Genomic DNA, 16,573 nt, shown 5'->3' with positions numbered 1-16,573 from the left:
GGGACGATTATTATCTATATTTTTACGTCGCCGCAACACACGGTGGGTAATAATCTATTTTGGTTGTAGCTAATTTATCTAACCTAAGTTAATGTAACTTATTGACAACTGGCTTAATGTAAATATAAATCTAGCCCTCTGCCACATTGACGGGTGGCTCTTCTAGTTGCTTTCCAATTTCTAACACAATCTCTTGTTATTTTCAACAAATCAACATAAACCAAAAGAATCCCAGTGACATAATGTACTTTTGGACAAATAAGAAGTTGCAATATATGTTATTGCCATATATACTTGTACGAGGCAGCATCTTACTACCTACGAATATACGCAATGAGCGAATCCAATTCTTTACGACTAATGCCACCATTTGCCAGAGACCTCCGCAACTCACCACCCACTTCCGCGGCTCTCTTCCTTATGGCCGCCCCTTCCTTCGTATCCATCAACCGTCTAACAACCTTCTCCACCATCACCGACGTTAGCAACTTATCTCGACACGCCCATTCCCTCATCATCAATGCCACCTTTAAAACTTCCACAAACAAAAACGCATTGCGTGGCTGGTCTGAATGGATCGGCCACGCAGCGACCGCAACTCCACAGGTCATGGCTTCCATGCACGAGTTCCACCCACAGTGACTCACAAACCCACCAACCGACAAATGTCCCAAAATTTCCACCTGTGGGGCCCACTCTCTCACAACCAACCCTCTCCCCTCCACCCTATATCATTATTAAACACATCCCCTTTATCCGCGTCCCGCAACACCCACAAAAATCTTTGCTCACTTTTCTCCAAGCCCATTGCGAGCTCTCTTATTTGAGAGACTGTGAACGTTGTCGTGGTGCCAAACGAAACGTAAACCACGGATCTCTCAGGTTGTTTATCTAGCCATTTTAAACTGGCGTGGCGGTCGGAATTCGAGACATCCGTTTGAATCTCCACCGGATTAAACGGTCCGACCGCCCAATGGTTTTTCCCGCATATCCCTTCTCTCTCAAGGGACTCAAGAAACGTCCCCTCGATGACTCTTGACGAGTCGTATATATTTCCAACGTGAAATGTTTGATGCTCGTATTGAAGTTTGACGAACTCCATGAATTCACCGCTCATGGTTTCGTCAGATGACGGTAACCGTGGCAACATCTTCGGTGCAAACGGTAGCTCTCTCCGTAACCTATCTAAATTAGAACAATAAGTATAGAAAACGGAGAGAGCACGAAAAATGTATGTCTCAACATTTGACATGAACTTAACATCTTGGACGACGTATGACATGGCAGAGTCGTGCACGACGGCGACTCGCCTAGAGGTTTCAGCCAGAGAGCGGACAAAGTCCGCCACTGGGCCGCGGAGACGTAAAGATGAGTTGAAAACAGGCTGGAGATGGGTAGGGAATGAAACGGTGCCGTTTGGGTTGGGATGTGGGGAAATGAAATCGGGGTCTGGCAGTTCGTGAAACTGAATGAGGTTATTGTGTGAGTTCCATCCGTGGAGACGGATGCGGGCCTGGCGAATGTGAGTGGCAGTGGAGATGAAGTGGATGGGGATGTTGTAGGCGGAGATCAGGTGGGAGAGGTGGAGGAGCTGGTTAAGATGGCCTTGCGCTACGAATGGCACCATCACGACCGCCACCTCGGATGTCATTTTCGAGTTGTGGTTGTTATGAGTAGGGTACATTTTGTGTCTTATATAGTGTTGGGAGTTATGTCGAACAGTGATATCCACTTAAGAATTTCATTACGGTGTCGTATGGTCTTTCGTCATTGCACACATAATGTGTTATTGTCTTCTTCCGAGTTACGTGACACTTTTCGTTTCTTCGTCATCACATGTTTCTATAGGTTAAAAAGCTATTATTTTGGTTTTATATAAATCAAAACTAACAAAAAAAAGGATGGGATCCAAATACAAAAGTACTATCAAGTGCTATCAACTTAAAAAACAATCAGAAATTTATCTTGGATAGATTTTTAAGTAGAATATACCCAGATTTTGATAACCACGTCTGATAGGGTCGTAATCAGAAAATTATTAGTTCCAAACTAACACTATGTGTAGTGGTTGGTCAAGTCGGGGCAATTTTTTATATATATCTATAAATTGTAAAATATCATATATACCCCTGCAAAATTATAAATATCATATATATATCTAATTCATTAAAAACAATTTAATAAATAACAATTTTACCTTTATTTTTCTATAAATTTGAAATATCATATATGACATTTAACTTCAAATATTATATTTACTCTTTTCTAGCTTGATTTATTTAACTTAAATATTATATATAAAGAGAACTAGGTTATTGTCCCGTGTAATACACGGGGTGAATCATAATTATAATGTGAAATAAAAAAATATGTTCATAATATGATCTAAGTATATATAATATAGAGTAATATGCAGACCAAATACAAAATAAATATTGAAGTTTGTATAGCTATTTATAATAATATGATCTGTTATTTGTTTTAAGATTTATCATAGGAACTTAAAATTTTGTACCACTACTAAAAAACATGATGTGTTCTTCTATTTTGATAGCGATAACGTTTTGAATCACGTGACAAGGCCCAATAAAAAAATGGTCCGCTTTTTAACAACTGGAATTGAAATAATGCAGGGTCGTCTCCGAAAATCACAAAAAAAAAATTTGGCCCTGTGCGAGATAAAAAGTTTGGACCCTATTCGCAAATCTCCATACATTCAAATCCAAGCAAATTGGGCCACAAAATCACAAATTCAAAATTCTTAAAAGGCCTAAAAACGATTTTATTTCATAAATCTAGGCCGTTTAAGATTGAGAAAAAACATACCAATTTATTTTAAGTATTTATTGGTGTAGTTTAGGAGTAGGGTTAATGTAACATTTGTTACTAAAAAAAACATAGCCTAACTAAATCATAAATCCACACACCTAAATTTATATATGTGTATGGATTTATGATTTAGTAATACAAGTAATAATAAACAGCTCTTAATAATGGGTCCAAGGCAATATCTTAATCAACACCCACGGATAACAAGTAACAGAATTTTGAAAAGATTAAATAACGTGCTTAAAATATATAATAATTATGAATCCATTTGTTTAAAATAAATATGTTAATTACAATCAAAATAAAATTCTAATATAATATTTAAATCTTTTTAATTTAACATTTAAAATTTATCAATAATGTATTGATGCCCTCATTGAATAACATGTGTCCCAAATCAGGTTTCTTTTATTTAAGTTACTATGACAAATCCTAAAACAAATAACAGATCATATTATTATGAATGGCTATACAAACTTCAATATTTATTTTTTATTTGGTCTGCATATTACTCTATATTATATATACTTTGATCATATTATATAAACATATTTTTTTTTTATTTCACATTATAATTATGATTCATCCCGTGTATTACACGGGGCAATAATCTAGTGTGCATATAAAAATTTAAATGAGAACTTGATAACCGTATCATCATAGTATATGCCCAAACCCATATAAACAAATAAAATATTTAAAAAAAATAAGAACTAGATAAAACATTATCATTATCATCATTAAACAAATAACAGAAATTTGAAAAGATTAAATAACGTGCTTAAAATATATAATAATTATGAATCCATTTGTTTAAAATAAATATGTTAATTACAATTAAAATAAAATTCTAATATAATATTTAAATCTTTTTAATTTAAAATTTAAAATTTATCAATAAAGTATTGATGCCCTCATTGAATGACATATGTCCCAAATCAGGTTTCTTTTATTATATAATATAGATATAGATACTATTGTTTATGGAAAAAATAAAAAAAAATAAACAAAAATGGGTAAAAATAAATTTAATCTTAAAATGTGTTATATAAAAATATGAAGTTAAAAGATGAGCATAAATGAAAAGTTAGAAGTTAAAAAAATAAGTGTAAAATGATTATTTATTGGATTTTTTTAATAAATTGGGTACATTTGATATTTTAACTATTTTGTAAAGGCATATATGATATTTTTAGTTTTCGTAAGGGCATATATGATATTTTTCGATTTTGTTGGGTATATATGAAATGTTTCAAGTTTGTAAGCGTATATATGAAATTAATCCTTAATTATATAACATGTGTGTAGTAGATGAGGTCCCCTTCAATTATATATATATATATAGGGAGAAGATCATGCGAGAACCACCTCTTATTGTGAGAACCGCGAGAACCAATGTGAACACACCAAAAATGCCTAAAAATAGCTAAAAATCACAAAAAAAAAAATTTTTTTGAATCTTTTAATATTTTTTATAAAAAAAATCGCTACTTTTCAAAGCCAAAAAAATTTTTTTTGGCTTCTAAAAGTAGCGATTTTAACATAAAAAATATTAAAAAATTCAAATTTTTTTTTTTAGATTTTTGTTTAGATTTTTTTAGGTTTTTTGGGGGTTTAGTTTTTAGCATTTTAGCTTGGGGGGGGGGGGGGTTTAGGTTTTTGGGGGTGGGGGAGGGGGGTTTAGGTTTTTGGGGGGGGGGGGGGGGTTAGGTTTTTTTTTAGGTTTTTTTTAGCATTTAGCTTGGGGGGGGGTTAGGTTTTTTTTTTTTTGGGGGGGGGGGGGGTTAGGTTTTTTTTTTTTGGGGGGGGGGGTGGGGGGGTTTAGGTTTTTTTTTGGGGGGGGGTGGGGGTTAGGTTTTTTTTAGCTATTTTAGGTTGTGTTCACATTGGTTCTCAAGGTTCTCACAATAAGGGTGGTTCTCGCATGAGCCCCTCCCTATATATATATATATATAGAGTAAGGTTAACATACAAAAAGCCTTATCATACATCACGTAGGAGACAATGGTAACCGTTGGATCAGGGGTATAATCACGCATGGGACCACACAATCACGCATGGGACCACATAATCACGCATGGGACTATAATCACGCACGTTCTATGATAATAACGCACGTTATATTTTTTGTCATGTATGTTAATGTAGGTTAAGCCTTGAAGTACATTATACTTTCTATATATATATATATGTGTGTGTGTGTGTGTGTGTGAGAGAGAGAGAGAAACCAAACGCATCACACCTCATGGCGGATGGAGCCCCATAAAGCCCGGGGGCCGGTGTTCCGGGCGCTATGAAGTGGTATGACCCAAGATGGAGCCCTATAACAACCGACCACACATGGCCTAACACCGGTCTCTATTTCAACCTTTTTTTTATTAGTTAAGCTAATAAACGTTTAAAAACATTTCTAAAGGATAATAAATATATATTATTTTCAGAAAAAAAAAATTAGTTGTAAAGTAAATAAATAAATAAGTTATCGAATAAAAGAAAGAAAGGGGAAATGTCATAGAAATGTAACCAAGTTTGCCTACTGTCCCAGTTAAGTCATCTAAACTTATATTGTCTCTTTAAAATAATTAAACTTTAATTTCGTTTTCTAATAGTATGTAATTACCAGATCACTAGGTTACTATTTTTTTCTTTTCTTTTTGTAATATTCAAAATTGTCATATAACAATAAAATATAAGAAATAAAAGTATGATTAGTTTTGATTTCAAATCTTCTCCTCCTCAGTTGCCGTACACCTTTCTTTCTCATCTCTATCGGAAGAATTATTCCGATCAGATAAATCGGCATCTCCTTCTACGATCAGGGGAAGAAGTTTGTAACGCGAAATCCAATCATCAGCCTTTAAAAACACCTTGCGACCTATCCTTATTGTCCTCTGTTCCGCTCAAACTTCGTTGCCGCACACGAGTTCGGTGCCACCACTATTTTCTGATCAATACAGTCCGTCATCACCGCGCCCCACCTTTGCCGTTGTTACCATTCCGTCCATTCGCCGCACTCAGTTTCGTGGCTGCTGTGCTTAGCTTCGTCATTGCCAATATCGGTTTCGATCCACGAATAGGCATGAATGAATCCTGTTGATTGACTAACCTTTTATATATTATAGGATAAAAGCGATTTTATTTAAACTGAAAATTACATTTCATCATTTACATTTTCCATATCATATCAAAAAATTTTTAAAAAATTAATGTAACCTGACACATCATCATTGATAACCTGTTAACCTGCTAATTACATAGTATCAGAACACTAAATGAAACTTTAGTGACTTTAGAGAGACATAAAAAGTTTCAGTGACTTAATTGGAACAATCGTCAAACTATGTTACATTTTTATAAAGTTACCCCTAAAAGAAAATACAGAACATTTAGAGTTAAACCATATACCAGAACATTAATCTATCTATTAATAAATGAAGCTTAGGACTAGTACTTAAGCCATATGGCGAAACATTATTGGCTGTATTTTTTCTTCTTCATCCATCTCACATTGTTATTGTATATATGCATTTTATTTTGAAACTAGAATTACAACCCGCCACAATGTGGCGGGGGGCTTGATATACATTGTATATAGCATAGGCTGGATTTTTGTTACATAAAGATGGTTTGGGCGTAAAACCGTGTCTTTGGTCCTTAAAAATGTATACTCATTTACAGTGTCCTCACAGCCTCTTAGGAATAATATGCTAGGACCACCTAAGGTGCATTTGCACCATCACACCTATATAGTTTACTCCTAACTTCATAGGAGGATACAAAAGTTACATAACAAAGACAAATAAGGCCAGCATCACTGTATTCCCTTCTGTAATTATGGTTGTACAAAGCTGAACAAAGATTGTTGGATATTTAGTCACCAGCAAGCACTACCCTGTTGTTGGCGGTGCCCGAGCATGATTCTGTTACTCCATTTTCGTGCACCAGCCTATATTGGCCTGATTATTGACCCTTCAAAAATCCAGGTATATGGTTGAAAGAACATCTTTTACTTGATTCTGCATAACCGAGTCTTCCAGATGGGTGTGTTCTTGCATATAGTTTATAACCAACTTATATTGCTTTTTTTATAAGGTTCGGGATTCACTCAAACAAAAATAAAATCTAGGGACTTTTGCACGAATTCAGCAAAAGTACATGATCTTTTGACATGTTCCCTTATCATAACATCTTATAATCAAACTATCATGAATTTGGGTAAGAACACATAGAAGATTGATTCAAGAAAGTGAATTTAACCCTTAAGATCATGTACAACGAATGGTTTTCCTTGTATGATGTCGAATTGTAACTCTAACACTGCAGGTCCAGGTATGACAACAATCGCATTGAAGTCTTCAACATGCACCTTGATTGGTTCACTGGAGTATCGCCAGAGGTTGGCCAGGTCTTCGTCGGAAACCTAATCTGGCCGGAATACGCTTCTGCATCCAAACCGTCTCTGAGAATCAAAACAATCATCATAACTTTAATGATTATCTATATAATACAAACCCAATTAATAGTGTTTTTATTATTATAATATATAGTTTTTTTTTAACTTACCAAATTACAAAGGACCTTTTAAGGCCTTAAGCAAGTCGTGAGAGCTGGTTTTATAAACAAAAGAAAGACCTTGCTAATTAATTTATCATTATCTATATATTATCTATATATTAATAAATTAGTTTCATAACCAAACTTTTGCTTATGGAGAGAACTACTTTAATTTTTCTATTATGCTATTAGACTTGCATATGCAGTGATCCACTTGAAAAGGCAAAAGTATGTTTCTTTTAATTTGCTTCAATTTTTAACTTAACGCCTATAATTATTATTATTTGGTCTAACCTAATCCGTATAAGAAAGACCCGTATTGCCTTCTTTCTGATAAACATTCCCAGCCCTAAATATTTAACAACAAACAATCACAGGCTATATAAAAAGAATTCAACAAAAACAAAAAAAACCTTCAAAATATATATCCAACAAACCGCTACAGTCCCCTTAGAAAAACAATTAAGAATGCCCAATCTAGACAACGATAATAACAAACTCGCCACAACAAACAAATAGCCCCATCGGCAGAAAGGCCAGTTCCAGCAGTGACAAAACAGACCCAGAAGCCCAAATACATGAGAAAATGCAGATTAAACAAAAAAAAAAATAATTAGGCTAAGGCTAATAACATATCAAAATGCATCATCAAAATCTTGAGATAAAAACCACAATGAACATTAAAACCATACATCAAATACGAACACAGAGCAAACTTTAAGAGTAAAATCCCCAATTCGAACAGCGCCAAAACGGAACAGCCTGCAGCGGGAACTTAAGATGTATGCAATATGCACAGATCCACTTACAAATGTCCAGTAGAGCCGAAAAAACCCGATTCTAAATACGCCAAACCGTCAATGGTAAACCTAAAGGAATGAAACACATGATTCAACATCAAATCAACAAAATAACAAAAACTTGAAGGAAGTCGTATCAAAATTCAAATGCCAAATCTGACAACATAAGACATGTAAAAATTAGGAGGCCCTGTACCAGAGGAACATCAAGCAGAATCATCAACAAATACCTTCTGGTAGAGTAAGATGAGTATTCACATTAAACTTTACACAGGCTCGTTTACGCATATAGTGATGTCAAAATCACCAATAATCAACAGTTACATAGCGAATCATCCCACATCAGCAACCATTTGTACCTGAATTGGAGCATGTCTACCGAATCATCCCGCATCAACATAACTTATTAGCAAACAACATAACTTATTAGAAATTAAAGCAACCATTTGTACCTGAATTGGAACATGTCTATCGAATCATCCTGGATCAGCATTTTCATCTAATCCTCTTACTACCACCAAAACAAGAGTGGGGCCTGAAATTCCAGAAAAAAATAATATAATTTAAAGTCTATTTAAAAACAGCAACCAACAACACGACACGAAACCAATCAATTCAACAAAGAAAAAGTTAGAAATCACGCAGCAAAAGACAGAATCATATTGAAGCGAAAACATTAATGTTAGGGTTAATTGAATACAAATTCAAAGCGAATGCCCAATTAACATGTACAAAGATAATAATTGAGATGTATAACCGATGAAAACATGTGTAAGTGCAAGCTAGGGTGAGGATTATACCTGCAGAGAGACGGGTTGTTGATCCGATTCACTCTCAACTGTTCATAACTTCCCAAATCTAACAACAATCAATTGGTAAACAACAACAAAAAGAAACCATCAACAATTTCACTTAATTAAAACCCCAAATCGCACCTTAACATAGAGATAGGGACGCCGGAACCCTAAGCGCCGCCGTGAACCACTTCGAGACACCTAATCGCTGCTAGAAAGCTTGCCCTCACCGGTGGTTGAGTGAGACACCACCGTCTCTCTGTCGACGGAACCCGATCTACGCTTCGTCTCCCAAAACTCCGATTTGGCGTTGATTGGCAACGTTGTTGGAGGGTTTTTCAACCGGCAGCGTTGGTTTAGGAAGAGTTGTGGGTCTGGTTATTTAAGCAAAGATGGTATATGAGAGGTACGGTGGACTTTTTTTTTAAACACACCCCAAGCTTATAGTACAAGCAATCTAAGCCAAATGTAGTTGCTTATTTATAGGTTATAATATAATTTTAATTTAGTGTTAAAATATACAAGTTGAAAATATAGTAAATTTAAGCATTGAAAATTCACCATGTTATTAGAGGTTACAGAATCCATGTTATAATCCGAACTTTACACACTATGAACTTTAAGGGTAAAGGGGTACTACCCTCATTACCTCAAAATATATTTGTTGTCCCAAGTATCCTAATTGCTTCAATCAATCACGCGCATAACCAATATGTTTGTGATTTTAACTAGCCACAATTTAGGGTATGTTTGGATAAGCTTTTCTATTTCTCTATATTGACTTTTTAAACTTCTTATCTTCTTTTTGAAAAAGTCACAATCAAGTGATTTTTTCATATCTTTTTTTCAATGCCTGAAAAGCTACTTTTCATTTTATTACCCAAACACCATTTCACAAAAACTATTTTTTCAAGAAGTCAATAAGTTATAAAGAGGTAAAATAAGCTCATCCAAACATGACCTTAGTGTAACATAACCCGTTGCTTACAACCACCGTCTATTACATTTCCAAAACTTAGGGTGAAGGGAGTGCTTAAACATTTGGAATAGGTAAACTCCTAATTCACCCATCACATAGCGGCATGTCAATTGTTTACCTAATGCTAAAAAAAAGTTGGCTGTGGCTTACGTAATGGGGTTTAGGTAAACTATTAAAAAAAAGAAAAATGTGTGATTGGTTGAGAAGAAATGGACCCCACCACACACCCTCTCTCTCCCCCTTTCCCTCCCTTCACCGAGTCGGTGAACCTTCACCGATTTCGCCCCCCCAATTTGGTAATCTTGTTCGGTAAAATTGGTTGGCATTGGTCACCGAGCGATGAGGAGTGGGTTTACCGCCCACACTCCGCTCACCCTTACTAAAAAATAAGTGCTCTTTAGATATCATATTTGGGCTTTCCTTTATTAACTAGAAAAGTAACCCCCCGCGATGCGGCGGGGGGCTAGATATATAAATATTAAGCTTGTTGTCATTGAGTTACATCCATTAGGTTAGATACATGAGCTACACGGCTACAACCAAGAGTTTATGACTAGGTTTGTACATGTGTTATAGTTGAAACTTAAGTTACTAACACTAAGCATGTTAGTTACATCAGTTGTGCAAAAGACATATTCCTTGATGACATGGCGTGCTGAACTATGGCCTACAATTGCGCTTTTTTCCTACTTGGCAACTGTACAAAAGGTGTTCGATGTCCGTATCATTCCTCGCGTCCCTTCTTTGAAGTGTTGTTATCTGGGATGGTAAAGAGCTTGGTTAGTGAGGTTTGTGTAATAAGATATGTGTGTATTAATTTAGTGAAGCATTAATTAGCTTAAGATTACAATAAAAAATCCACTGACAAACCTAAGATAAATACACTTCCTTTAAGCTTATTTCTCAAAAAAAAAAAAAAAAAAACTATATAAAGGTAGATTTGACACTAACAATAATGATTCACTCTTTAATGTAGTCACTTGTTATGTTCAGCAAAGTCATTGGGTAAAAAAGAGCCCAAAAATAACAAACTGTCTAAACAGTCCATGGGCTAACCAAAGCCCAGAACTGATAAACTTCTTATACAATCCATGGGCTAAAGAGAACCCAAAAAGTATGTATGTTCAGCAAGATTATTGGGCTACAAAAGCCCAAAATTAAAAAACTTCTTAAGCAATCCATGGACATCAAGTGATGTTGAGTTTGTTATGTTTACGTGACGATTCGTCTTGAGGGCGCTTTTGTTGGTTAAACTTGGGGTTAGGCGTTTTTGGTGGAGGAGCGCTCATATGTTGTTGTTGAATGTTGCCACTTGTAGTTTTAACTTGAACTTAAAAAATATATAATTTTTCAAAGTGCATGAGGTGAGGCGTATTAGCGTGAGGTAGGTGCGCAAGGATCTTATCTGGAAAAAAAGAGGTGGACATGCGTAGGCGAGGTTCAAGCGAGCGCTTTGGACACCCATAGTGTATAATACACATTGAAGGTATACAAGTATTATGAAGTCACCAAATTTAAAGCAAGAGATTACCTTGTAATAGTGTTCCAAGTGCTTCAGTTCTGCAGGCATATCTACACAAAATAAATGCAAAATAAATGAACGAACATGCTTTTATATGATGTGTAACAGATCTGAGTTTACCCACCGTCGAGGCCACTGCTGATTACCACCACCACCACCACTGGCACGGACACCTCAAGATTCAAATGCGCTATTATGAGATCGAGGAGATAGGCTCACACGGTTCGGGCTTGCACTGCCTCTACTGCTTCTATGGCTCTTCATCTAAAAATATAGATTTCATACATTATTGTATGTTATTTTTATTGCCAAATAAATTATAGTTGGTAATAAACCAATAAAGATGACTTACATTCGATGATCTTGAAATCGAAATTGGTTGAGTCCTAGGTCTACCCCTTTGTGCAACGTTAACTTGTGGCACTTCATCATCCAAAGATGGAAACAAAGGTGTGTCCTGAGGAGTTAATAACCTTTAATGTTATGAGAAATAAGTTAGACATATACTAACTAAAAAAAGTTAGACACATACTAACTAAAAAAATAACCATCATCGAATTAAACAATTATTTCATAGTTCAGGTTCGTTTTTTTGTGATGATGCATATATAGACCACACATATTAAAACTTTAGGAGCCACTCAACTGTAAATTTGTATCCGTTTGTGTCAATTCCAGAAAATGAAAAAAAAAAGTTAACTTGCTGGAAAATAGTAAAATGACAAAATTCCACTGAACTTACAGTTATGTTGTAAATTATATAATTATAGTTATTTACCCGCTGCGCGTTGCGGCAGTGTAATGCCTTTTTTAGCCTTTTTTAGGTAACTCAAAAGAGGCGGAAACCCACACGTATGAACCAAATTTATGTCGAAATGTAGATTTCTATTTGATATTCAGCCTAGTGAGTACCAAAACTACCAAAGAATTAAAATATTTGATATTCAGCCTAGTCAATCTATACACGAGTACCAGTCCCAATGATTCCCATCCCTATAACCGACATACCATTACCTATATAAACTCCAATCAGAACCATAAGTATTCAAACATTCAAATTCCAACAATGCAATATAAACAATAAACATAAATTCAATTACAAACTACCTGAATAGGAAACAACACACTAATACCCTTTCTCGCAAGAGCAGCAACAACAATCTCCGGTGAAATTCCAAGATGGTTGATGAGCTTTTAATTGCTCAACGACAGTTTTTCATTGCCATAAGATTGCTGTACAAAATAATCCATAGGATAGGTTGATCCATATATGCAAGCCTTTTTTAGTGCCATTTGAAGCAGGTATTTCAGAATACACAATTCCTCTTCCAGAAGTCATCCACTGCAAATTACCAGCTCCAATAGTCCCTTTATGCCCCTCAAAGTCTTCATATGCCACATCTCCCTGTAGTTGACCACAATTATCATTAATCCATTTTTCGAAAGCTTTATAACCCATATCATCAACAGCCTCCTCATCACCTAGATTATCATCAATTACCAACTATTATCATTTTAAAATGAAACTTTTGAAATGGAGATATAACTTTCTAAAGTCAAACACTATTTAAAATCCAATTTACCGCCCCGGCAAACGGTACAACCATGGGTGTAATTCTATCCAATCTTGAAGATTGGTTATAATTAGGATGAATTCGAAAGCACTCATCGCGCCATTTCTTTTACAACTCTTGAATCTTTTGTTTCAAAACCAGTTCTTGATCCTTAGTCTACAAAACAGAATCAAATAAAATTAACAATTGTGTAATCACGCTTACGAAAATACTAAAAGAATTCGATCATCGGCTCACCTGAGATTGTTCTTTCGGGTTCGCATTTTGCAGCCACTGAGGAAGACTATTGTTAACCTCATCGCACAGTTTCTCCAACTCTTTCAATTTTGCTAGCTCATGTTCGTATTCACTCGAACACTTCGGACAACAGGGTATCTTTCAGTTAGGATCCAAATTCATCGTCATAGAGAAACTATTTAACGGGCTAAATGACTGAACAGAACCACCAAGAACACCACTGGTCCCCATCCTATAAACCAAAACAATTTCCTAAATCAATATCCAAAATAGCTTATCAATTGAATCTAGACAATAGTACAATATGAAAGATTTTGATGAAAAGTTACCTGGGGAATATGTTTGTAAGTGGTGATCGTGAAATAATCGGTACAACTTGTAAATCCCAATCGGTTTCCATTGATGGATGATACACTTGACACCTTAAATAAGTTTCACAAGTAGCTGTTCCTATCAACCAAACTTTTCCGACGAATTTCGCGACTCGCCGCCGTGTCTCTTTCCTGCCTCTCTCTCTCTCTCTCTCTACCGTAATTTCTCTCTCTCTCTCTCTCTCTCTCTCTCTGTTGCTTATACAGAACCCTAGGGCAAATACTATGTTTTGAAAAGAAACGTGGCTCAAAGGGGCTGGTAGACAAAGAGTCAAAACAATGTATAACCTGCTAAGCTAACCTTACAACTAAGAAAAGCATGATACACAAACAAAGCCAAGAGTACAAGAGCAATATGCCTAGAGATGTTGCAAATTAGAGTATTATATAATTAAAAGCATGTTTTAATATATGTATTACCATTACCATATTACCATAGATTACCATATATTAATAATACAAAGGAAATGAACTGTTATTATATTATATAATAATAATAATAATAATAATAATAATAATAAGATTTTGGCTAAATTAATTAGATTAATATAAATAATAACAAGAGTTAATTACATAGTTTGTCCATGTGGTTTGCACAGGTACTAATAGTTTAAAATCACCTTCTAGGGTATTTATAACAACCCCAACGTAAAACCGACACCCTCGTAATTTTTCCGACACCCTAATATTTTAAAATGTCCCAATATGTCTTTAAATATACCCCATACGCGAAAACGGGCCTCAAATACAATATAGTATTAAAAATAAAATTTAAAATCTGAAACTTAAGCTGAGGCGGGCCGCATAGACCCACTTCAACCTTATGCGGGCGGTATAAGGGTTGGAGCCTGAATTCGTCTGATTTCTTAAGTTCAGGCGGGCCGCGTAAGACCCACCATTAGCTTATGCGGGCCGCGAGAGTCCCAAATTGTGGCGCAGCCCGGTGATGACACGTGTCATCATCGTGTCAAGTCTAGTAGGTGATCCGGACGAGCTACGCTTTGACCGAGGGTTGACGCGGGCCGCGTAAGCCTAAGCTTACCTTTACGCGGGCCGCGAGAAAGTCAAAGATCAGCCCTATATAATGGAGGCATCGGGCCTTCAGTCTGCTCGTTCAATTTTCTTTTCTCAATCTCAAATTTCTGAATAGTGGGCATTATACCCAAGTCTAATACCCCCTAAATAGCGAGGTTCTGCTACGATGTAAGTATCATAACCCCTGGAGACGTATTAGATACTCTGCCCGATTGATCTAGGGTTCCGTAACGGCTGTCGTGGTTCTGCCCAACGTAGTCGTTGGAATGCCGTCTCGGGGAGGGTATTACTAATGTTAAAATGGGTTATTATACTAACACACGTGCATTTGTGTAATTTTTAGATTATTCCCAGGAAATCCTTACGTGAGTAATCCTCTTTTTGTTAATGTTTTTACAAAACCTCACTTAATTAAATATATACTAAGCAGTTATTGAGTATTTGTAAGAATACAATTATAGTGGGTATGTTGGGGTTTTGTATACAAAATTTGTTACTAGCGTGGTAACATTCCACAAGTGGAGTATGACAGTACCACTGATGTTAATTGTTATATCTTGGAAACAAATGTAATTGCGGATGCGCCCTCAATACTGTAAAATGATTGGTATTTCAACTTGATTAAACTGGGATTCACTCACCAGTATTTCCCACTGACAAAACATTTTTAAAACGCGTTTCAGGTAACAAAATGTGAAAGCCAAATAGAAGCCAGTTGGACAACACTAAAGACTTGGAAAAGTGGCAATAAAGTTACCTAAAAGAAATAGATGTTTTTCTTAAATAAAATAGGGTGTATCCCTATGAAATTGTGTGTACTAAAAACTTGGGTTTTACCCATGTGTTTAATGATATGGAAATGTGGTATTTTACTCTGATAAAATATTTCCTAACTACGGTCCTGATGAAAATTTCCGCTGCCAAATTGGAAAATAACACGATACCACCGAAACTGGCTCGCGGCCGCCCATTCCCGAGGATTAGGGATCGGGGGTTGCGACAGAAGGTGGTATCAGAGCTATGCCACTGATTCAGCCACAGAAGTGTTCTGCTGACATCAAAATTCAAAGTGTTAGGAAATAAATAACGGGAATACATGTATAATTGTATTTTCTTGTTATGTGTTATCTTACTATTTGTTAGTTTACAATATGAGCGACCAAGGATCATCTGACGCGTACCGTCAATTGTCTGGTTTGCCTAGAAGCGTAGGTGCCTTTTCTCAGCCTGCCCTCTCGGGGTACTCTGCTAATACAGAAGAAGGAATATTCGTATTTAAGGCTCAATCTGAAGAGCCATTTCCTCAGAAAAAGAGGAGATGGTTCAGTAGGGGAGCACACGAGCGTAGAAAGCGAATGAAAAAGTTACAAGACCAGAGAGCACTAGCCGCAACCAAAAGAGAAACCGATGCATATGCCCAGGATATGCTTAATAGGGGCATAGCCAATATCCATATTTTAGCAACCACTGCAGCTGACCCAAACCTGGAGCAAATGCTAGCACCCCAACCACAACCACAACTTCTTGATCAAACCATGGAAATAGAAAACCTTGGAAATCAAGTAGAAATGCATGATTTCAGCCTGGAGGAGATACCTAGGGTACCTGCACCAAATCCCCTAGACCCAAATTACGACCCCTGGTGGGATGATTTTAGGGACTATGTGCAACGCTACCTGGTTCACGAAGATGTGCCAATGCCCAACTTAGGAGCCTATCCAGGGTTAGATACTCTAGATCCCTATTTTGATAACGATGCATACATTAGGGAGATTTTAGAAAATCCATACCCATACCAGGCCCCTATACCTCCATACCAGGAACCCGCACCCCAGATTCCTAACCCAGTCCTAGAACCTGCATCCCCAATGAGTGCAG

General features: G+C 36.2%; 1 long non-coding RNA gene and 1 pseudogene across 4 annotated transcripts; both read right to left on the bottom strand.

Moving 5' to 3' along the window:
- Positions 1 to 119: 119 nt before the first annotated feature.
- On the bottom strand, positions 120 to 1,655 carry LOC110885344 (annotated as a pseudogene).
- Positions 1,656 to 10,393: 8,738 nt separating this feature from the next.
- LOC118482806 lies at positions 10,394 to 13,864 on the bottom strand. 4 transcript variants are annotated; one of them, XR_004868865.1, is made up of 8 exons: positions 13,619 to 13,864; positions 13,290 to 13,521; positions 13,062 to 13,208; positions 12,586 to 12,960; positions 11,831 to 11,935; positions 11,603 to 11,742; positions 11,488 to 11,528; positions 10,394 to 10,715 (listed from the first exon to the last, which is right to left on the bottom strand). It is a non-coding gene; the product is annotated as an uncharacterized LOC118482806 (long non-coding RNA). The 4 variants fall into 4 exon arrangements; XR_004868866.1 differs by having other exon boundaries at positions 12,586 to 12,883; XR_004868864.1 differs by having other exon boundaries at positions 11,831 to 11,951; positions 12,586 to 13,208.
- Between the last annotated feature and the right edge of the window lie 2,709 nt (positions 13,865 to 16,573).

The sequence above is a fragment of the Helianthus annuus genome, chromosome 10 (assembly GCF_002127325.2).
Source record: "Helianthus annuus cultivar XRQ/B chromosome 10, HanXRQr2.0-SUNRISE, whole genome shotgun sequence".
Taxonomy (NCBI): domain Eukaryota; kingdom Viridiplantae; phylum Streptophyta; class Magnoliopsida; order Asterales; family Asteraceae; genus Helianthus; species Helianthus annuus.
This window is presented reverse-complemented; position numbering and strand designations above follow the sequence as displayed.